The sequence below is a fragment of the Humulus lupulus genome, chromosome 5, assembly GCF_963169125.1.
Source record: "Humulus lupulus chromosome 5, drHumLupu1.1, whole genome shotgun sequence".
Lineage (NCBI taxonomy): Eukaryota > Viridiplantae > Streptophyta > Magnoliopsida > Rosales > Cannabaceae > Humulus > Humulus lupulus.
This window is the reverse complement of record NC_084797.1, coordinates 21,035,779-21,059,197: the sequence shown is the minus strand read 5'-3', so window position 1 is coordinate 21,059,197 and position 23,419 is coordinate 21,035,779. Positions and strand designations below refer to the sequence as shown.

The following is a 23,419-nucleotide window of genomic DNA, read 5'->3' as shown; positions in this document are numbered from 1 at the left end:
TAATTAAATTTGCTTATTTACAATTAATTCCAGAATTAATTACACAACCTTTCTCTTGATTTGGTTACTGTATTATAAACTGTTTTTGGTTGATTTTACTTTATTTTAGTTGAAAAGTCCCTGTGGAGACGAACTTTGATACTTTATCACTGTATTACTTGTTTGTGACTGTGTATACTTGCGCATATTTTAATTGTTAGAAAATTCACAACAAGTTTTTGGCGCCGTTGCCGGGGATTTTAAAATTAAATTCTGTTTTATCAACTATTTTACAGTTTATTTTCATTGTTTTTGACCTTGTTGGTTCGGGTTGTGCAAACTCAGGTACCTACAGTGTATGAACCAGCAAGAGGACAGTGAACTTGCTCCTATTGACCCCGAGATCGAACGCACTTTCAGAAAAAGGAGAAAAGATCAAAAGGCTAAAAGCCGAGGCACTATGGCTGAACGTGTTGATGATGAGGGGGATGGCCAGCAAGTTACTAATCCCATTGTTTTGGCGGATGACAGAGCCAGAGCAATACGGGAATACGCTGCCCCCATGTTTAATGAGTTAAATCCAGGCATTGTGAGGCCAGAAATACAAGCAGCTCAATTCGAGCTCAAGCCAGTGATGTTTCAAATGCTCCAAACTGTGGGGCAGTTCAGCGGGATGCCAACGGAGGATCCTCATCTCCATCTTCGTTCATTCTTGGAGGTGAGCGATTCCTTTAAGCTTCAAGGAGTGAGTGAAGAAGCATTGAGGCTGAAGCTATTTCCATTCTCTTTAAGGGACCGAGCTAGATCATGGCTCAACACCCTTCCTCCCGATTCCGTTTCAAATTGGAATGACTTGGCTGAGAAATTTCTAAGAAAATACTTCCCTCCCACCAGAAATGCAAAGTTTAGAAGTGAGATTATGTCATTTCAGCAGCTGGAAGATGAGTCCACTAGTGACGCGTGGGAAAGATTCAAAGAGCTTTTAAGAAAATGTCCACACCACGGTATCCCACATTGTATACAAATGGAGACATTCTACAATGGTCTCAATGCAGCCTCTCGAATGGTCTTGGACGCTTCAGCCAATGGAGCCATTCTTTCCAAGTCTTACAATGAAGCATTTGAGATTTTGGAAAGGATTGCAAGTAATAACTATCAATGGTCAAACACTAGAGCTCCTACAAGTAGAAAGGTGGCGGGAGTTCTTGAAGTAGATGCTCTAACCGCTCTAACCGCTCAAATGGCCTCAATGACCAACATTTTAAAGAACATGAGTAGGGGAGGAAATGTACAGCCAGCTGCTGCCATTCAAAGTGTAGAAGTATCATGTGTGTATTGTGGGGACGGGCATACTTTTGAGAATTTCCCTTCAAATCCAGCTTCGGTCTTCTATATGGGTAATCAGAATTTCAACCGCAACAACAACACATATTCTAACACTTACAATCCAGCTTGGAGGCATCATCCAAATCTGTCATGGGGGGGTCAAGGAGCAAGTTCAAGTGGAGCACCAACACAAGAAAAACAATCATATCCACCGGGATTTTCTCAACAACCAAGACCTCAACAACCACACCAACCTCAAGGCTCTCAAACAAGTTCTTTGGAGAATTTAATGAGAGATTATATGGCCAAGAATGACGCTGTAATTCAAAGCCAGGCAGCGTCTCTTCGGAATTTGGAAATTCAATTGGGGCATTTAGCTAATGATTTGAAAAATCGACCCCAAGGTTCCTTGCCTAGTGACACCGAGAATCCAAGGAGGGATGGCAAAGAACAATGCAAGGCAATCACGCTACGAAGTGGAAAAATTTTGGAAAATTCTGAGGAGAAAATAAAGGGCAGTGGGGAGCCCACTTCAATCCAAACTGAAGGAGAATCTAGTAAAAAACCAGCAAAAGAAGTTACTGAAACTGGCCCAGTTGATACAGCATCGGGTCAGCAATCTGTTCCAGTGGAATCTGTACCAAAGCCGCCCCTACCATTTCCTCAGCAATTTCGCAAACAGCAGCAAGATGGGCAGTTCAGGAAGTTTCTGGATGTGTTAAAAAAGCTCCACATCAATATTCCCTTAGTGGAAGCATTGGAACAAATGCCAAACTACGTCAAGTTTTTAAAAGATATTTTGACGAAAAAAAGAAGACTGGGAGAGTTTGAGACTGTTGCTCTTACAGAAGGTTGCAGCGCCATGTTGAAGAGTAAAATCCCTCCGAAATTGAAGGATCCTGGTAGTTTTACAATCCCTTGTTCAATTGGTGGAAGAGATGTGGGAAGAGCTCTATGTGACTTAGGTGCTAGTATTAATCTAATGCCTATGTCAATTTTCAAAAAGCTAGGCATTGGGGAAGCTAGGCCAACCACAGTTACTTTGCAATTGGCGGATCTTTCTATGGCGCACCCAGAAGGAAAAATTGAAGATGTTCTAGTGCAAGTTGATAAGTTCATTTTTCCGTCCGATTTCATCATTCTTGATTATGAAGTGGATAGAGATGTTCCAATTATCTTGGGTAGGCCATTTCTAGCTACTGGGAGGACCTTGATTGACGTGGAAAAAGGGGAGCTCACAATGAGAGCTCAAGAAGAACAAGTAATTTTCAAGGTATTCAATCATATACGTTCTCCAGATGAAGTAGGAGATTGTTTGGCCATCACTGTCAAGAACTCTAATATGGAGGAAGAGGTACCCACAAGGTATAGCAAGAAAGTGAGGATGAGGCTATCTCTTAAAGAATTTGAGAGCAATAATGAGCTAGGGGCAAGTATAAACAAGGCATCGTCTCATTTGCAAGAGCCACGTAGAAAGAAGAAAAAGAAGTGTGGTAGGAAAGCTCATTCCCAAAGGTTTGAAGTGGGGCAGCGAGTGTATTTCTCTAATTCTAAAATGAAAGCAAGTTCCAGACAGCCAGCATCAAGTTTCTCTGATTCCTTCTTGATAATTAAAGTCTTTTCGTGTGGTGCATTGGACTTGCGTGATGAAATTTCAGGAAGAGAGTTTAAAGTGAATGGCCAGCGGCTGAAACACTATTGGGGAGGCGAGGTCAACCGAGAAAAGACCTCGATCTCCTTGAAGGATGCTTGAAAATTGTAACTTGGGGTGCCTCATAAAAAGAAAAGAGAGAAAAGAAACAGAAACAGAAAAGAGTGAGGCAAAATCAAAGGCACCCCATAATATAAAAAAAAAAAACTAGAGAGAAAATAAAGAAAAAAACAAATAGAAAAAATATATATATATAGTAGCTGTAAATAAAGTGTTCTGTTTAAATCTGAGAAGGTGTTATTTTCTGTGCAGGAAGGCCATGGAAAGGTTACAGTGGAGTTCTAGTCTGGGCAGAGGAATTAAGTTTGGGGTGGAGAGTTGTTGCCCAGTTGCTATAGCAACCAGTCAGCAACACTGGGCAGCAAACATTTAGGCTGGGTCCAAAAAGAAATTGACGTTGTTTTCGTATCGGGGTTTTACAAAAGTTTGATTGGTCGATTGGTTGGGATTTGCCCAGTTGTTACAGCATTCATTTAGCACTCTGGGCAGCAATCGCAAGAGGACTCCGAGTGAAGGGGGTTCCCTTTCCTATTAACTATTTTTAGTTTCTGTTCTGTGTTATGTTGTTTTAGTTTTTATGTTCTGTTTAGGTTCTGTTGTTAGATTTATGTTTCTGTGTTGTCTTGTTGTTGTTTGTGTGTTTTAGTGTGTCATTGAGAGATTTAAAATATATTCCTATGGCCTAGTGTTCTGCTCGATGATGATACTTTCCATTCATTCCATGCATGTTGCTGCCTGGTTTTATATGTTGCCTCTGCTTGTTAAGTTGCTGGATATCATGGATGTTTCCTTTTAGTCTCTCCTCAATAGTTTTATACTTTTGTTTTCCCACCATACTTTGAATTTTTCAAATGACTGCTGCATATGTAATATTAGCATCTAGAATTGGTTAGTGCATTTCCTTGAGGCGAAATCCTAGCTAGACTTATCCCTTAGAAATGATTTAGGCCATCTTTGGACGCTTGAGCCTTTCTAGCCTTCCTTATACGAATATTTTCCCTTAGTCACCCAATTTTTGAGCCGATTAGCCTATTTTTGTGTTCAACCCGATCATGCATACCCATTACCCCTACAATACACTTTCCATACATGTCCCAACTTAATTGCTCTCACTTGTCAGAAATTGATTTTCATGCTAAGTTTGGGGTGAGTGTGGTGAGTGTAGCTTGTGGCGAGCTAATTCATGATTACCATTTTAGCCACATTGGGGACAATGTTGGGTTGTAAGTTTGGGGTGGGGAATTAGCTCACAAGGCGTACCATTATATACTATCAAGCATATTCTCTTGCTATCTATCATATAATTGTATTATAGTGTTATCTTTCTTGTTTTGAATATGTTTAGTCAAAAAAAAAAAAAAACAAAATATACAGTAAATGAAATATTAAAAAAAAAAAAGAGAGAAAAAGAAAAACAAAGAAAAAGAAAGAAAAAAAAAAAAGAGATAAGAATAAAAATAGCAAGAGAATTATATTACAACAACATGTCTTTGTGAGTAGAAAACGTTTAGGGAAGTAATTCAAGAGAGATAAATCATGAGGGAGAGGCTCGGTTTTTGACAAGTGAGGTGGTTAGGTTTAAGCTAGTAAAAGACATCCTTTACCATACCCTAGCCCAAGCCTTACATTACAAGCTTAGTAAAGTCCTATTGATTGAGGGGATAAGTTTAGACTACATTAGTGGAGAGGAGTGCACTAATTCAACTTATGGAGCTATAATGAATGAAAAAATCAAAGGGTAGTTGTAGAGAAATTCAAGGTTAGGTGGGATGCACTTGTATACACTATTGATTAGGTGACTTTGGGGAGATATTAGTGATATCCAGTGAGCTAAATTTGAGAAGGGCAGCATATACGGTTAAGGCAGAAACACTTCGCTATTCCACTTAATTCCATTTTTCTGAGAGCAACATGTTCACTAGGCCATTTTGAATCTTTTGGATCTCTCATCTGTTAAGTTGTGTATTTTATTTTGTTTATTGTGTTTATTTTTGTGTCATCATTACTCGAGGACGAGCAATAGGCTAAGTTTGGGGTGTTGATAACTCTAGGATTTAGAGTTATTTTCACATCTTTAAACTTAATTTTTGAACCAAACAAAAGAGTAATGAGTTTTTATTTCTTGTAATTGTGTTCAATTTAGTGTGTCTGTGTAGCTAGGGACCTTGTGTTTGCATTGTCATATTTTTCAGTGTTTTTTATGTAAATTTCTGTGTTGTATTAATCAGGAAAGGAAACTTGCAAAATTTGAGAAAGGGAACTTTGGAATCAAAAAGGGAGCAACGAATTCTGAAAGGGGCTTGATGCTGCCTCAATGCTGTAGCATCACCGTAGCATCGGGCAGAGCCAGGAAGGAAACGTGACAACTGCGAGCTGGACTTAATGAGGCATAAGTGGCACTGAGGTGGCGAGAGTATTGTACAATTAAGTCAGCTAGGTGATGTGGCACGTGGAGGACAAGGTGGGAATTGACTTGCTAATTAGGGTAAACCAAGTACCCTAAAAAGAGAGAGTACCATCCGAAAAAGGAGCAGCCCCCATTCTTGGAGACAGCTGATTTTCTTAGACCATTTTTGAGAGAAAACAGAAGAAAAGGAAAAAAAAAAACAGAGAGAGTACAGAGGAGGAAGAGGACCACGAGCTGACAACGAGGGGGATTGAGCACAGCAATTTCTTCTAACTTCTTCTTCTCCCTTCTTCATTTTGTATTGTATTTTCTCTCTATCTAATTTGTGAACAAACTCCATGGATTTGCTAAAGGCTACTGGTTTTGTATTTCTATTATTAAACATGAACTAAGCTTTTGAGGATTTGGGTGGTTATGAACCCTTTGTATGGATCAATATTTTGAATGCATGGTGAAGTTGTTTATGTCATAGTTCAATTGAATGTGCTGTAATGTTAATTGAATGTTAATTACTGGCCATATTTAGCATTTATTAAGTTAGATCTAACTTGGAAAAGGGAAGTCTAGCTGAACCCATTCAATTGATGCAAGAAACTTACCTAGTTTTAGGTGATTTTTAGTAGTGGAATAGGACTATTTTGCTGCCTTGCATAACCTAAAGATTTGGTGCTTGATGGATTGTTTATTGTCTGTTTTTAATACAGGAATGTATTGAGGGAGGTTATAAACAATAGATAGTAAGTTTTGGGAAAAACTCACTGGGTTTTACGAATTCTGTTAACTGTGACATAAATTGCTGACCCATTGCTGAGGCATTGCTGTAGCAACTGGAACGAACAGAGGGGAATTAACCACCCAGATCTATTTTCTCATATTTGAAATTTGCACAGAATTACTTCATTTGGTCTCTGATTTTTAGCTTAATTAAATTTGCTTATTTACAATTAATTCCAGAATTAATTACACAACCTTTCTCTTGATTTGGTTACTGTATTATAAACTGTTTTTGGTTGATTTTACTTTATTTTAGTTGAAAAGTCCCTGTGGAGACGAACTTTGATACTTTATCACTGTATTACTTGTTTGTGACTGTGTATACTTGCGCATATTTTAATTGTTAGAAAATTCACAACAAGTTTTTGAACATAGTACTTTTCCAACTATCGATAATTTGCTCAGCACGAATTGTTCAGGGATAATTAGTAATTCCTAAAAATAATTAGGTTTTTCAAGGAAAATTAATTTCCTAAAAATCTAATATATTTTTCAAGGAAATTTGGAATCCTAAAAATATAACATATTTTTCAAGGAGTTTTGACGTCCTAAAAATATAATATATTTTTCAAGAATATTAATTCCTAAAAGTACAAAATATTTTTCAAGGAATTTTAATTCCTAAAATATAAGATATTTTTCAAGGAATTTGATTTCCTAAAAATATAGATATTTTCAAGGAATTTTAAATTCCTAAAAATGTAGATATTTTTCAAGGAATTTGAAATTTGAACCATACCAGATATTTTTCAAGGAAATTTGAATTCCTAAAATTATCTTGTCTGCCTGAGAGGTTATAAGTAGGGCTTATCTTCTCATTCTTGCTCTATGCGCCTCTCCCAAACGAGTTCCAAGCCTGATTTCTCCAATTCCTCATCAAACTCAGATCTTTGGTAAGTACTTTATTCTAATCCTTACACCATTTAATTTAAATGTGCTTAGATTTAGAAGAAACACTTTGAATCTTTCAGGAATTTTGTCTGAATCTTCTTGTTTTATTTTATTTTTATCCAAAATAATTGACTTACTTGAATCAAGTTAAGATTTTTCAGTAAATTTCCTTAGCCTGGACGATTTCCAGGATTCCAAACCCTAGCATAGGCAATTTCCAGGGATGTCTATTCCCTCATGGGCTGAGCACTCCTAGGGCTTCATTATGGACCGAGCACCTCCAGGGTTTCTTACCTTGTGCGATTTCCAGGTCTAGGATTAGGGTTAAGGTCGACCACAATCATGGGTCGAGTACCTCCAGGGCTTCCTTTCCTTTGCCTTATGCGATTTTTAGGTCTAGGATTAGGGTTAGGGCCAACCACCCTAGGGCTTCATCATGGGGCGAGTAGTGTGCACCTCATAGGCCGACCACCATACCCTTGGGTGATTTTCAGGGATCCAGGGTGGTCGGCCCAAGCATAAGTTGACCACCTGTGACCCTAAATTTTTTTTTTCTCTCAACTGATCTCCTTGGTGGTCTTCCTTGTACTGTACAATTTATTGGAGAGTTGAACTTTAGTCCTCTTGCCTTTTTCTGAGGTTTGCATCCCTGGAGTGGTTGGCCTAAGGTGGTAGGCTGACCACCTATGCCCCTTCATGTTTTGTAATCTTAAGGACTTAGGGTGGTCACCCCAGGCTTAGGTCCATCAAGTCGACCCCCGTTTAAGACTTCAATCAATTTTTCCAAATCTAGGGGAGTCTTATGTGGTCTGTAACAACTCAAAATTTTTAATAAGGCTTAAGGGCCTTGATTAGTGTGCCAGGAGGACATAATTGGTATATATGTGAATAAATGATTAAATGCATGTTTATGAGTATTAAATATGCATGTGGACCCTGTTTAGCTTATAAGGGCATATTTGTAATTTTTGCCTGTTGAAGGCATAAATGTAATTATATGTGATAACTTGTGGAGACCCCATTATTATGTGGATATATTTGCAGTATATGGCTCGAGATGGTCCTAGTGAGCGAATTGGCCAATAGCCACGGCGAGGATTTATACCCGGCTCTGGGGAGTCTGGGGGTATTTTTGGGAATTTAGAAAATATATCGGGGATTATTAGACATTGGGTAAATAATTGGTAATTAGTTGGATGACGGGATTAATTGGTAAATAGTAGAAACATTTTAGGAATTAGTTGGAATTGAGAGTGAAATGACATTTTTACCCCTAGGAGTCACTTGAGGACTAGTTAAACTAAAAGGGCAGCTTGGTCTTTTGTCTAAGGGATATACTAAGTAAATATTTGAGGTTAGTGTTATATTAAGAAGAAATTGGAAACTTTGTGAGATAACCAGAATTCTCTCCTTCTCCCTCACGGTTTGTTCTCTCTCAATTATGGAGCTAAGGTGAAGGGCTGCAGAATTTCAGCTGGGAATTAGGTTGGTTCTAGGCTGGGTCAAGCTAAGGGAAGGCAAGTTTAGGACAGCCAGAAGATTCAGGGAAGCTTAGGCCATCATTTCAGGTAAGGTTTTGACTTTGAATTCACTGAGTAGTTTGAGCTTGGAGCATCTGTTTATTATGGAATTTTGAAAGGATTGTAGATGAATTGAAGCTCTTGAATAAGGGAGGGTTTAGCTGAGACTTAAGCTTAGAAATTGGAGGTTGAAGCTTGTGAGAAGATAGTCACAACTGAGGTAAAATTTTGACTGTTATCTCTGAATTCTTACTCTGTTTTTATGGTGTTTGGGGCTTGAGAGCTTGGATATGGATTTTGGGGATTTATTGGAGATTTGGGGAAAAACTTGGTTAGGTTTTGTTGTATTTGATGAATAGAGTGGATTTCTATGGTTACATTTGGGTTTGGTGGCCTTGATTGTATATAACTTTTGGAAATTTTGTAAATCTGTCCTTTAAACCCTGTTTTTGGGATCCCATGTACTAAATATTTGTTTTAATGAAAATTATCCGTTTATGACCAAAATCTTTTATACCTAACTTGTTTATGACTTTAGGATCACATTTTCATATAAATGACTTGATTAGCAAGTCCTGCACTATTTTAAACACACAGTGTAATGGTCTTGGTTATCCAGGGTGTTACAACTAGGGCGCTACAGCGCTAGGCTGCATTTTTGGGGGATAGAGTCTCTGACTCTAGTGCTATAGCGCCCAATAGGTAGTGTTGTAGCGCTACTCAGCTTTCAAAACTTGATTTTTGGGTACTTTTTAGGGTTATTGCTCAGGGGCTCGGGGGAGGATTTCACCACCCCGTTGGTGGAATTAGAGGCCCCAAGAGCGCGGGATTGGTCCAGGGATTGTTCATTGGAATTTAAACTCATCAAAGTACCATTTATGGATTGTGACTAGGTGTACGCTAGGGCTCAAAACGGGATCGTGCTCGAGGGTCGTTCTTATTAACCAAAGCACTTGGACCTGAGGTAAGAAAACTGCACCCGTTTGTGTGTCTATGTTGGGATTAAGATTCCTTATATTTGAATACAAATGTTGTATGATCATGACGTGCCATGTGAGCATGAAATGAATGGCCTAAGAGTGTCGGAACTAATATTTGCACACAGGACGCAGCTCGGCCACTGAGAGCTGAGGTTAGCTAAATAATCACTGAGCTCGGCCTAAGCGAGCCGGAGTCAGTGGGTTAAACACTAGGCTCGACCTAAAGCGAGCCGGAGCCAGTGGGTTAAACAGAGGGTGCGGCCTAAGGGTGTCGACCCTGAGTATTGTATGATGATTGTAATAAACTGTCAAATATGAATGTGTTTAGTATTGTTAATCTGATGCTTATGGCTTGTTGATTACTTGGATGATAGATTGATGATTCCTTGATCTTCGTCACTGATTTTGTGCTTGTTATAGCCTACTGAATATCTGGTTAATGTCTTATGAATTATTTGATTCTCGTTATTGAATATGTTATGATGTAATGGTTTTCTTGCTGGGCCTCGGCTCATGGGTGCTACGTGGTGCAGGTAGTGGCAAGGGTAAGACGGTTCAACCATGAGTTGGAGAGCTCTGGGGGCGAGGTGTACATTGTCAGCTGCTTATCCACCATGGTTGAGGGATTGTATAAGGACGGAAACCTAAAATGTGTATTTTTCCATTAGAGTGGCCTTAATTGTATATAATTTTTGGAAATTTTGTAAATCTGTCCTTTAAACCCTGTTTTTGGGAACCCATGTACTAAATATTTGTTTTAATAAAAATTATCTGTTTATGACCAAAATCTATTAAACCTAACTTGTTTATGACTTTAGGATCACATTTTCATTTAAATGACTTGATTAGCAAGTCCTGCACTATTTAAAACACACAGTGTAACGGTCTTGGTTATCCAGGGCGTTACATGGTCCACCTGAGCTAAGGCTCACTGGGTCAACCCCCTATATAGACTTTTTCCCTTGATTTCTTCATTTTTGCTCCTTAGTTCATGGATATTCCCCCAGCTACTGGCCTATCTGGTCCGTGGTAGGGAGCTTCATTATGTTCACTTACTAGCTTTACTCTTTATTTTTCCTTTGTTGCAGATGCCATCTCTTCTTCATAAGACAAGTCAATAAGCGAGCGTACTCCCCAGGAGTTCTTGAAAAGGGTGAAAAGAATTTTCCCTCACTCCGCTTTATATTTGTTCAGTGAGGAAGACTTCTTGAAAAGGTATAGCCCAATAGCGAGAGTAAAACAAACATCTCGGCCAGCTTCTGAAGATAATCTTCTTATTTCCTGGCACATCACCCAATGCTCTTTGTCTAACTCTTCTCAGATCTTTTCTCGGCATAGTACTTCCCGTGGCTCTCGGGGCACATCCCAACGAAGTCATTCTTCTCAGCGGAGTCTGCCCAGTCAACAAGACTCCTTGCAACGCCTTTTGCATCGGGATACCAGTCGGATTCCCCATCACTCTTCTTCTCAGAGAGAACGTACCAAGGGATCTCATTGCTAGGCTACTCATCCTTAGGAGCGTTCTATTCATAGGTTCTGATGGACACGCTTTGCCATCAAGTCTGGTGCCCTACTTCCTCTTCATCCATACTTCCGGGGCATGGCAGATTATTTTGGTCCAACTTTTGTTCTGAGCTTGAAGCTGTCCGCCATAAGGTGCTGGACCTTAGGCGAGTTCTTGGCTCTAGGGATGCAGACATTTCTTTGAAAGATGAAAAGATCAACACTCTCAGCAGTACCATGGAGCTCAAACACTAGGAAGTGACCGAGTTGACTCTCAAGATAACCTAGATGGAAGGGAAACTTGCCGATCAGCTCCAACAGTCTGAAGCTGAGAAAGAAAAGCTAATTGCTGACATGGACCAACTGCGGAAGGATGCTCTTGTCGAGAAAGAGCAAGAGGCCAAGGCTGTCCGGGACAAGGCTCGAGATGAGTATTCAGAGACAACTTTCTGTTGCTTCTACTTGATCTGGAAGTCCAACAAAGATCTGAACTTGGATTTCTTTCCCGAGAAGACGCGAGCGAAGGAGCTTAAGAAGTGTCTGGCTCATGAGGTTGCCGAGGTTTAGGGTGGTCTTTCATATTATACTCCTCGCCCTAGTTAGTCTTCTTTTGGTCTTTTAAATTGTCTTTCCTTTCATGCCATTGGTGGGGCACCTTGTACTTGACAATTCTTACATATGACATTTTATGCCTTTATGCTATTTTTTTATGAGTACTCATTGTATTGATTGAAATTTTTTATTTCCAATGCTTACTAAGTATATCAACTCACAACCTTCATTGGTTCAGGTATCAGTATACTCTGAACACATGTATTTCACGTGCCATACTAACCTTACTCTTTTTTTTCATGCTAACAACCATGGTAATGTGAGTAGTATGATACCTCACCCAGTACCATGAACAAAATAGGTCAGGTCGACCACCCCATGGGTGATAGGCCGACCACCAATGCCTTTTTTGTTTTTGTTTTTTGCACTTTTGGAACATATGTTGAACAAATGTCCTAGAAAAACTTCAGCTTGCTTAGTACTTAAGGTCACGCCCTCATTGCTTGTGTATACCCCGATCGGTATGTACTATATGCCCCTCAAGTGATATGGGTTTAAAAGCCTTGGTCACTTGCTACTTGACCATGCCTTGCTTCGAGTGTTTGGACACATAGTACTATCCTTTTCACTGAATGATGCAAGCAGCAAATGCTTGTCCTTCATTGGTATTCGGGTGATGGTTTCATACTTAGTAGTAATGATACCTATACACAGATGTAGATTGTGTAGCAAGTGTCGATCATGATCTACGTAATCTCCCGTGTACTCGTTATAATGATTGTAGACAGTATTGTCTAAGTTGGACCAACGGAGTCTAGATGGGCTAATCGAGCCTGTAACGAGTCTTAGATCAAATTATTAATTGGTCCCTCAAGGACCAGATTTGATTATAATCCGATGATGGCGACTGGTCCTCGGACTAGTCTCTTTTGTTAATCGTATAGGTCGATAGGTTCCTCAAAAACCAAGATCAAACATGATCAAGTAAATTGGCGACAAGGTCCTCGAACTAGGCTCTCGTTTGGATCTTATGGGTCGATGGGCTCCTCAATAACCAATATCAAACATGATCCATAATTTTAAGACAAGGTCCTAGGACCTGTTTCTTTTGTTGATCGTGTGGATCGATAGGTTCCTCGAGAACCAGGATCGAACATGATCAAATAGTTTGGCGACAAGGTCCTCGAACCAGTCTCTTATTTGGATCTTATGGGTCAATAGGCTCCTCAAGAACAAAGATTGAACATGATCCATTAATTTGGCAACAAGGTCCTAGGACCTGTTTCTCTTGTTGATCGTGAAGGTCGATAGGTTCCTCAAGAACCAGGATCGAACATGATCAAATAGTTTGGCGACAAGGTCCTCAGACTAGTCTCTTATTTGGATCTTATGGGTCGATAGGCTCCTCAAGAACCAAGATCGAACATGATCCATTAATTTGGCGACAAGGTCCTAGGACCTATCTCTCTTTTGGATTGTATGGGTCGATAGGCTCCTCAAGAACCAAATCGAACATGATCCATTAATTTGGCGACAAGGTCCTAGGACCTGTCTCTCTTTTGGATCGTATGGGTCGATAGGCTCCTAAAGAACCAAGATCAAACATGATCTGATGGGGTTAACAGGTCTAAAGGACAAGTCCCTCGTTGAAAGAAATTTAAACTATTAAGAGAAACTTAAGAAATTAAATTCATTCATTGAAGCACAATGGTTGTTACATAGATAATTTGAAAATGATTCATTTGCAAATTATAACTTGTGTTGCTACTGAACAACTTCATTGATAGTATCGGCAGAGATGTTCGCCATTCCAGTAGTTTTTTATTAGTTCTCCATTCAATCGAGCTATCTTGTATGTCCCTGGTGGGATCACCTCCTCCACAAGGTATGGCCCTTCCCAGTTAGGTCCTAGTACCCCTGTTGTAGTGTCCTTAGTGTTCAGGAACACCCTCCTGAGTACTAAGTCCCCAACTTGGAATTTCCGTTCTTTCACTCTGGATTTGAAGTATCTGGCCACTTATTGTTGATGTGTTGCTACTCTGAGACTTGTCTTTTCTCGTCTTTCTTTGATTAAATCGAGCAACTCTTCTATTAGTTGATGGTTCCTCCCCTGATCTTATGTCTCCCATCTATGCGATGGGGGAGTGAGCTCAACTGGTAACATGGATTCATACCCAAACACCAAAGAGAATGGCGTATGCCCTGTCACCATTCGTGTCGTCGTTCGATGTGACCATAGAACCTCCAGAAGTAATTCTGGTGTAGATTCCAAGAACTTTACTTAGCTAGTTAGATATTAGTAGTAGTAGTAATAGCTAGTAGTAGTTATAGTATGTTTATTACTGTGGATTTTGGTTCAAGCCGGGACTTAGTTGAACACTCGTAGCAGCACTTATAGATTTTATAAGTTTAACCTATAGTTTAAGAATATTAATTATAACATAAGGTTTGATTAATATAGCTGATTATGAAGATGATATTTATTATACAATAAGTTCTAGATAGAACCAATAAGATTATGACACTTGTCATGTGCATGTTTATTGAGAAATTAAGTATTTTTGAGGAATAGTTTATTAAGAGTAATATTTGAAAATCCCAGAGTCTACCAACAGTTTTGAAATCGTTATATGACTCAGTCAAAGCTGTTTACTCAATTCAAATTAGGCTGAAAAAGTGCAATTACGTGTATAATATTTCAGCGTATGTCGATATATCGCAGCTCTAGGGGGCGATATATCGCCACTCGGGGAATACGAAAAACACATAACTTCGCACAAACACTTCGACGAGCCTCAGGAATATAAGCCTAGGCGATATATCGGCTCTAGGGCATTATTTTTGAATGGTTTTGAAACCGAGCTCATTTTATTCCATAACCTCTTAATAAGCTCATAATCTTTTGACCGAGTCTTTAGCCTCTGCTGAACGATTATTCAAATATTTTTCAATTAAAAAGTCATTATTATTATTCAAGCTAAAAGAAGATCTTTTCATTCTTGAACTCTATAAATAGGACCTAGTACCCAGCCATTTCTTTCATTCTTCAAGCTGAGTTTAGAGCCTTCAAGCAGCTAGGTTTACTTTAGAGTGTTAAACACTTGGGTTGGGGTTATAAGCTTTATCATCTTAAGCTTATTAAACACTGGGGAAGTAAGATTAATAGTGTGATTTTTGATAAAGGTGTAGTTTGGTTATAGAGCATTCAAAGGTATTCCTATTCCTAGTTCACTTATGTATATTTCATTAGTTTTTATAGTTTTTCTCTACTCAAATCCTAACTCAGTATTTTCCATTCTTGGTTAGTCATCTAAGTTCTTTGAACTTGAGGTTTCTTGTCGGTAAGTATCTTCTCGGTGGTTTAGTTCATTTCTTTTTCATCTTTTTCTTTTAAAAATACTCACCTTCGCATTAATGGTTTTTAGGAGTGTTCCAAAATCTCGTCCCTGTTCTCACATCCCAGTATTTGGTAAGGAAAATAGGATAGTTATTATATGCTTATATGATTATGCTATAGTATGTTTTACATATGTTATGATATATGTATGTTTTGGGGCTTATAGTTGCTTAAATAGCAAACCCCAACACTTTTATGTTCTTGGGGCTTATAGTTGCTTAGCTAGCAAACCTCATTATAGCTTGAGGCTTATAGTTGCGTAGTTAGCAAACCCCAATGATTACCATGTACATGGGTTAGAATTATGATATATGTTTATAGTGAATGTTTATATGTTTATAGCTTATGTTTATGTTTATGTTTATGTTTCATGCTTTTAGTAGATTTTCTTTGCTGGGCATTAGGCTCATTCCTTTATTTTATATGTGTAGGAAAATAGTTATGGCGGCGATAAGATTCTTGGCAGCTTGGGATTGTGTATTGAGGGAGAATAGATTTGGTGGACTACGTGAACGGTTCGAGGACGAAGTTGTTTTTAGTCATTTCAATTATGCTTTATATGTATTTTTCTGCACCTAATCTTGTAACGAATTTATTTACAATTTAAGATATGTTTTATTTTCAAAACAATGGGATCCCATATCATACCCCGAATTTTACGTATTTTAACCCTTGTTTTACAATTTTTAATAAAGTTGTGACTATTTCGTATGTAATTTTTCTTAAGAATAGTGTCTATGTATAAGTAGTTTTAATGGTCCAAAGTCTAGAATAAGTAGGGTCATTACAGTTGGTATCAGAGTAACGGTTCATTCGCATGAAGTTCTCCTCGATACACACACTCAAAGCTCCGAATCTACCCGCCAAGTAAGTGTTTATATTATAGTTATTATGTTTATAAGTATAGCTAACAATTTTAGCCTTTATGTTTCAGTTAAGAATGAATGGAGCATTAACTTATGAGGATATCCGAGCCATTAAGGCTTTAATTAGAATTAGAGAACCATGAAATACTGTAGGAGTTCTAGAAAGAATCACTCGGAGGCTACTTTTGTTCCACAGGGAGATAGGTCACCTACAAGAATCTAAGCAGATCATGATGAGATCAACGGAGCAATACGTTTTAGTAATTAGACGTTTTAGAGATTATCCTACCGTGATTGCAGCCTTAGAAGAAATTTGGGAGACGATAGATGATGAAGATGAATTGCCGGTAGCTATGAGATATTATTTTCTCATACTTAGGTTCACTTCAAAAATGGAATTTCAGTTTACAAATGAACAAAAACATAGAATTTTTACGAATCTTCCTCAATGGCATTTTGAGGCACAAGATAATGATGACTATGAAGAGATAGATGACGATATGCTAGATGAAGGATCAGATGTAGAAGATCCCGATTTTTAGACTAGATTAGTTTCATTGTTTATTTTAATTTATTATTGTTTTCTTTTATGATTGTAAATAGTGAAAACTTTTTTTTCCAAATTAATATCATGGTTATTTTGTTATCACGTATGAGTTTGATTTTCTTTCGCAATCATAATAAATAATAAATTTAATAAATAATGACTAAGTTCGGTGAGGGTGGATACAAATCAATGAACCAAGTTTCTATATTGAGAGTTAGGGGGCCATAGTAGTGGGAACGATTTTACTAATCCCAGCCCTCCCTCAATATGGTTAACTTTGGAACAAAGATGAGTTTCGAGCCTAAGAATTAAGTCATATAGGATGATTAGAAACAGACTTAGAAAATAATAAAGATGGCTTATTTTTCTAAAGTATAGAAACCCACTCTAATAATAAAGAAGGCTTATATAATTTTTATAAGAAGTCATAATTAATAGGTCTGAGTTATGTTTGTTTAGATTAAGTTTTTTCCTTAGAGCCTATTAGGATAAAGTTCTGACATGTTTCTCTCAACTGTTAGAACTCTGCTGCGTCACACCAATGGAAATGCCTCCAACGCTGCTCCGGTGAACAATGAATCCCCTCCAGTTCGCAAAAGGGGAATGTGTGCTGCTACCAGCCGCAATGCACCGCTGCCACCGCTAGTTGACAACATTGCGAAAATTGCTAGACTGCGACAACAAGTTGAGGAGTTATTGCAGCAACAGCGACAACAAGCTCAACCTCAGACTTAGCCTCCGCCACAACCACAGCCGCAGCAAATGGCCCCAGCACCCCAACAAGTTGGTCCACATGGGGGATGGACAGTAGCGAATTATGCGCCATATCCAGTTCAACACATGGAGCCAATTTATGAGCGCTTTCGTAAGCAACACGCTCCAAACTTTGAAGGGACTACAGACCCCTTCGAGGCAGAAGAGTGGCTCAGGAATGTGGAGCCAATCCTGACACACATGAATCTAGGCAATGCGGACCGCATATCCTGCGTTTCATCTCTACTCAAGAAAGATGCCAGAATATAGTGGGACTTAGTCCAGCAAACGCATGATGTTGCCACCATGACTTGGACCCGATTTGTGGAGCTGTTGCACAAAAAGTACTATAATTCGGTTGTCATCGCTTCAAGAGTCAAGGAGTTCGCTGGCCTAAAGCAAGGGAGTTTATCAGTGGCAGAGTATGCTTGGCAGTTCGACCAATTAGCTAAATTTGCACCAAAAATGGTTCCAACTGACTATCTGAGGGTGTCTAAGTTCGTTAGGGGACTTCGACCGAAGATCGAGCTCAGGGTTAAGCTAGCAAACCCAGGAAATACTACCTATGACGATGTTCTAGAGACGGCAATAGAAGTAGAAAGGCTTCAGGCTAATGTTAGTAAAGAAGAAGCCAGTAAGCCTAAGCTTAAATAGCAGAGTCAACCTCAGACTAGTCGGAACAACAACCACAACAACAGCAATCAGCCCAACAACAAAAATAACGGTCAGAAAAGAAGGCATCCTGACAATAAGCAGTTAGATAGCGATAAAAGGGCACGGACAAACAATGGAAGCAATAGGTCGGGTTATGTAGAGTACCCGCAGTGTACTAAGTGCCAGAAGAAACATCCTAGTGAATGTCGGGCAAACACCAAGGGATGTTACAACTGTGGTCAAGAAGGACACCGGAAGAAAGAATGTCCTCAGCTCAAGCCAGAAGGGAATAAGGAAGATAAGATGGTTCCTGCCAGGGTATTTGCCTTAACCCAAGGAGAGGCTGATGCTAGCAGTAAGGTGGTCACAGGTCAGGTTTCTATCCTCAATAATATATGTTCTGTATTATTTGATTCGGGTGCCACTCATTCGTATATCTCGTTAAGAATGATAGAAAAACTAGACAAACCTTGTGAAAGATTTAGAACTAGGTTTGTAACCGAGTTGCCTTCGAGCAAAGTAGTTCTATCATCACGGATAGTACGAGGCGTACCGATCAAGATTGAGGATGTAGAATTAGAAGGAGACCTGATAGAACTGGAGATCAAGGACTTCAACGTGATTCTAGGCATGGACTGGCTAGCACGGCATGGCGCAACCATCGACTGCAAACGCAAGAAAGTGACGTTCGAGACTCCTGACGGCCAGAGACTATGCTTCATGGGATAAGTTTCAGGATTACGCACACTGCTAATATCATCTCTCAAAGCTCAAAAGATGATAGAAAAAGGATGTCAAGCGTTCTTATAATAGGGGTCATCCATGTATCTCCTAACTCTACAGGTAGTGCCTCCTGCTCGGTGATGCTTCTTTCCACCACGTATTCGATGGGAACGACATTTAGGGTGTCTGCATCTTTGGCACTGGCAAGCTTGGCTAAGGCATCGGCATTGGCATTTTGCACTCGTGGGACTTGTATAATTGAGTATTTCTTGAACTACGCCAATAAGTCCTTCACCTTGTTCATGTACTACACCATCCTAAGTCCCTAGGCTTGATACTCCCCCAATACCTGGTACACCACTAACTGGGAATCATTGAATATCTCCAGGGAATGTGCATGCACATCCTGAGACAAGCGTAATCCTGCTAATAATGCCTCATACTCAGCCTCTTTGTTTGAAGTGTTGAATCCAAATCTGAGAGCGCAATGGATTTGATGATTCTCCGGAGTGATCAGTATGATTCCTGCACCTGAGTTGTGTTCATTGGATGCTCCATCAACATATAGCTTCCATACACGAGTTTCTCCTTCCTTCTTGGTATCTCCATTCTCCGATTGGTAGGAATGGTCTTCAAGGTTGGTGCCTTCGACTATGAAGTCTACCAATGCTTGTCCTTTTATTGTCGTTCTTGAATGATAAGTGATATCAAGATGTCCTTGTTCCACTGTTCATTTGAGTAATCATCCAGAGGCATCCAGTTTCTGAAGAACTTGTCTCAGTGGTTAATCGATCAGGAATCAGATTGAATGAGCTTAGAAATATACATGCAGCTTTCGAGAGGCGATTACTAAATAGTAGGCTAGCTTTTCAAGAGGGGGATACCTAGACTCCGCATCTACTAGCGTTTTACTAATAAAGTACACAGGGTGTTGTACCCTATTCTCTTCTTTTACCAAAGCAGCGCTAATTACATGCTCGATGATTGCCAAATAGATGAATAGTACTTCACCATATATTGGCTTCGCTAGGACGGGAGGTTGAGCAAGATGCTCCTTCAAGGCTTGGAAAGCTTCTTCACGTTACTCAGTCCATTAGATCTTCTTGCTGCCCCTCAGTAAGTTAAAGAAAGGGACACACTTGTCCGTAGACTTTGATATGAACCTACTATGGGCAGCTACTCTCTCGGTTAAGCTTTGCACTTCTTGGATTGTGGTAGGTGACTTTATGTCGATCAATACTTTGATCTTCTCGGGGTTAGCCTTGATTCCACGTGAATTGACTATGTATCTGAGAAACTTACCAGAACCAACCCCAAACGAGCACTTAAGAGGGTTTAACTTCATGCTATACTTTCTAAGTATTGCAAAGCATTCCTCCAACTCTCGAACATGCCCTCCAGCTTCTTTGAACTTGACCAACATGTCATCGACGTATACCTCCATATTTTTGCCGATCAAGTCTTGGAACATGCCATTCACTAAACGTTGGTAGGTGGCTCCTGCGTTCTTCAAGCCAAATGGCATCACCTTATAATAGTACAATCCTTTGTCTGTCCCGAAGCTGGTATGTTCCTCATCGGGAGGGTGCATACTTATTTGATTATACCCAGAATACGCATCCATGAATGCGAGTATTTCATGTCATGCAGGTGTAGTAGGAATCAGTCTTTGGGGAAGGCCTTGTTCAGATCTATGAAGTCCACGCAGGTTCTCCACTTCCCGTCTGGCCTTGGGACCAGCATGAGGTTCGATACCCAATATGGGTAGTAGGCCTCCCTTATAAAACCATTTTCCTTTAGCCACTCGACCACCTCAGTCTTTGGGGAAGGCCTTGTTCAGATCTTTGTCAAGCAGTCTTCTCTTTTGTTGCACTGGTGGGTAGTTCTTGTCCACATTGAGGACACGGCTTATCACAGATGGAGAAATTCCAACCATGTCCTTATGTGACCAGGAAAAGACGTCCTGGTTCTTCTTCAAAAATTCTACCAGTCGTGCCTTAATTTCCACCTTTAGCTCCTTCCCAACTTTAATTACTCTAGTCGGGTCCTCCTCATCTCATAGGACTTCGTCAAGTTCTTCGACTAGTCCTACCCCTATGACGTCATCCCCAAAGCGAGGATCGATGTCGTTTCCCTCGCTTTGGGAAACTTGCTATGATAACAAATCTTCGTTAAAAGGAGACCCGACTCCAGTAGAGTGTTTCTTTCAACGTCAACTTCCATGTTGACAACCTCATTGGTTCCTTCATTATCTTTGTAGCAGGTTACTATCATGTTGTTTACGCATGGTCCTTTCTTTTACTTGACCACTGACGCATTATAGCATTATCGTGCCTCCCTTTGGTTACCCTGTATACATCCTTGCCCTGCGCTTGTGGGGAACTTCAAAGATAGATGCCAGATAGATACTGCTATGTGGAACGCCATCAGGAGGGGTCTCCCGAGCACTACATTGTAAGCCGATGAGCAATCTACCACCAGGAACTCTGTAGTCATAGTCTCGTGCCTGGGGGCATCCCCCACCGTGACTGGTAGTCTGATAGTTCCTGCTGGTGCTAGGCATTCTCCTGTGAACCCATATATCATTTGAGAGCACGATGTCAAGTCCTTGACCGTGAGCTTCATCTTCTCGAGGGATGATTTGTAGATGATATCTACTGAGCTTCCTGTATCCACCAAGCATCTCTTCACTAGGGCATTGGCGATTTGAATGATAAGGACTAGAGGGTCATTGTGGGGATATCTCACGTGCCTGGCATCATCCTCTGTAAAAGTGAGAGTTTCACTTTCATACTTTGGATTTTTTGGAGACCGCTCCTCAACTTCCATACACTGGGAAGACTCCTCTACCTCATAACTGAGGGTCCTTGCATATTTCTCACGAGCATTGTTACTATTGCCTGCTATGTGGGGCCCTCCACATATGGTATCCAGTGTGAACTCTACAGCCGCCAACTCCAGTGGTGGACTCCTCTGCCTTCAGAATTCTGGATTCCTGCTTGGGGTTTCGATCATGCCTCGGTACCTCGAGAGTTTTCCTGGTCGGAGAAGAAACTCTATCTCATCCTTCAATTGTTTGCACTCGTTTGTGTCATGCCCATAATCATTATGGAAACGACAAAGCTTATTCTTGTCCCTTTTTCCTTCTAAACGCAAGGGTGGTGGCTTTCGATATGGTACCTCCTGGTATGTTGCTAAGTAAATCTCAGCTCTTGATGTAGTCAAGATGGTATAATTGGTGAACCTGGACTGGTAGGGTTGATGCTTAGGCTATTTGTCGGTGGGTGTTGACTTAACTTTCTTTTCTTCCCCCTGCTCGGCCCCTGAGGTATTCCTCTTCTTACCACTGCCCCCACTGCTGCCTTGAGGGTTTGCGCCATTCTTGTTTGCCTTGATAGTGGTCGGATGGTTTATGCCTTTTTCTTCCTTCATGATAGCATCATCTAGCTTCATGTATTTGACGGCTCGGTCCAGGAACTTCTGCAAGGTGTTGATAGGGTTCCTGTGTATACTATCCCACAAGAGACTACGATAGATTATTCCTGCCGAGATGGCAACGAACTTCCCTTCATCTCCCACCATGGACGCTCAGTTTGCCTCTCTCATGTATCTTTGAATGTAGTCTTTCAGGGATTCATCTTTCCCTTGCTTGATGTCAGCTAATTGATTGGCATAAACTGGTTGAATCTGCCTGGCATTAACGACCTTGTAGAATTCCTTCCTAAACTACTCCCGGGAAGTGATGGCTCTAGGTTTGAATTTCTAATACCATTCTTGAGCTGAGTCAGAGAGAGTGGTAGGGAATACCATGCACCTATAATCATGCTCCACATCGAGTAACTCCATCTGATCCTCAAACTTCCCAATGTGTCGTACTAAGTCCTCCTTCCCAGTGTATGTAGGAAGTTTTGAGGTCTTGTATTTCAGTGGTGGTTGGGCACCTGGGATCTCGGCACTAAAAGGACTCCCACTTCTATGAGCCAACTCGATCTCTGAAGGTTTCTTTGTTAGACCCTAAATATCCATAACGAGTGCATCTATTTAAGCATGCACTACTGGTGGGATCACTGCTCCAGGTGGGGTAGATGTCCCTGGTACCCCCTCCTGAGCACTGGTCCTCCTGTTGATGACCTCCCTCAAATCCTAAGGTTGCACATCTTTCCCCAGCCTATCGGACACAGTATTGGTGTTATTCATCGGTTCCTTTCCCTTGCAAGATTGAGGGTGTAGGGGTGGTAGGTCCACCTTGCCCCTGTCGGTGTGACCCTGCCCCCGAGCCTATCCTCCTACAAGACTTTGAGACTTTGAGCGGCCATTTCCATTCTTGTCATGCCTCTCAGATGTTTGACCCTCATCTCCTACATTGTTTCGTCTGTCCCCTTGGGAGGAGGCCTTCGGGTTGGTAATACTCCTACTCCGAGATGAAGTGTTATTCTTCTTAGTCATGGAGGAGGCAATCTTGGATTGTGTCTCTTCATCCTGTCTCTGGGAAAGTGGTTATGAGAGTGTCCTTGGGGTCCTACTCCTCCCCTGGGACTCTCTGTTATTGTTGTCTCGCATTCCTGCTCCTTTGGCCTGAGCCTCCCTCACTGCCTGAGCAGCAGCTTCAGCGTTATCTCATGCTAACTGAGTAGTCGCCTCCAAGGCCATAGCAGCCTCCTGGTGCCTCCGGTCAGCTTCCTGCTCCCTCTGGATCATCCTCTGGACTTGTTCATCTATCTCCCATCGTTGTCATTCCATAGTCGCCCACTGGAGGGAAATTTCTGCAGCAAAGGCCTCTGACCTTGCCAGAAACTGCGCCATCTCCTCCTAGTGAGCATCCTATGGATCTTCTGC

The 23,419-nt window shown here is 40.5% G+C and overlaps 1 non-coding gene across 1 annotated transcript; it reads right to left on the bottom strand.

Annotated features, from left to right (window-relative positions):
• Nucleotides 1–880: 880 nt before the first annotated feature.
• On the bottom strand, nucleotides 881–987 carry LOC133781200 (small nucleolar RNA R71). The gene has a single exon (XR_009869989.1). It is a non-coding gene; the product is annotated as a small nucleolar RNA R71 (small nucleolar RNA).
• Between the last annotated feature and the right edge of the window lie 22,432 nt (nucleotides 988–23,419).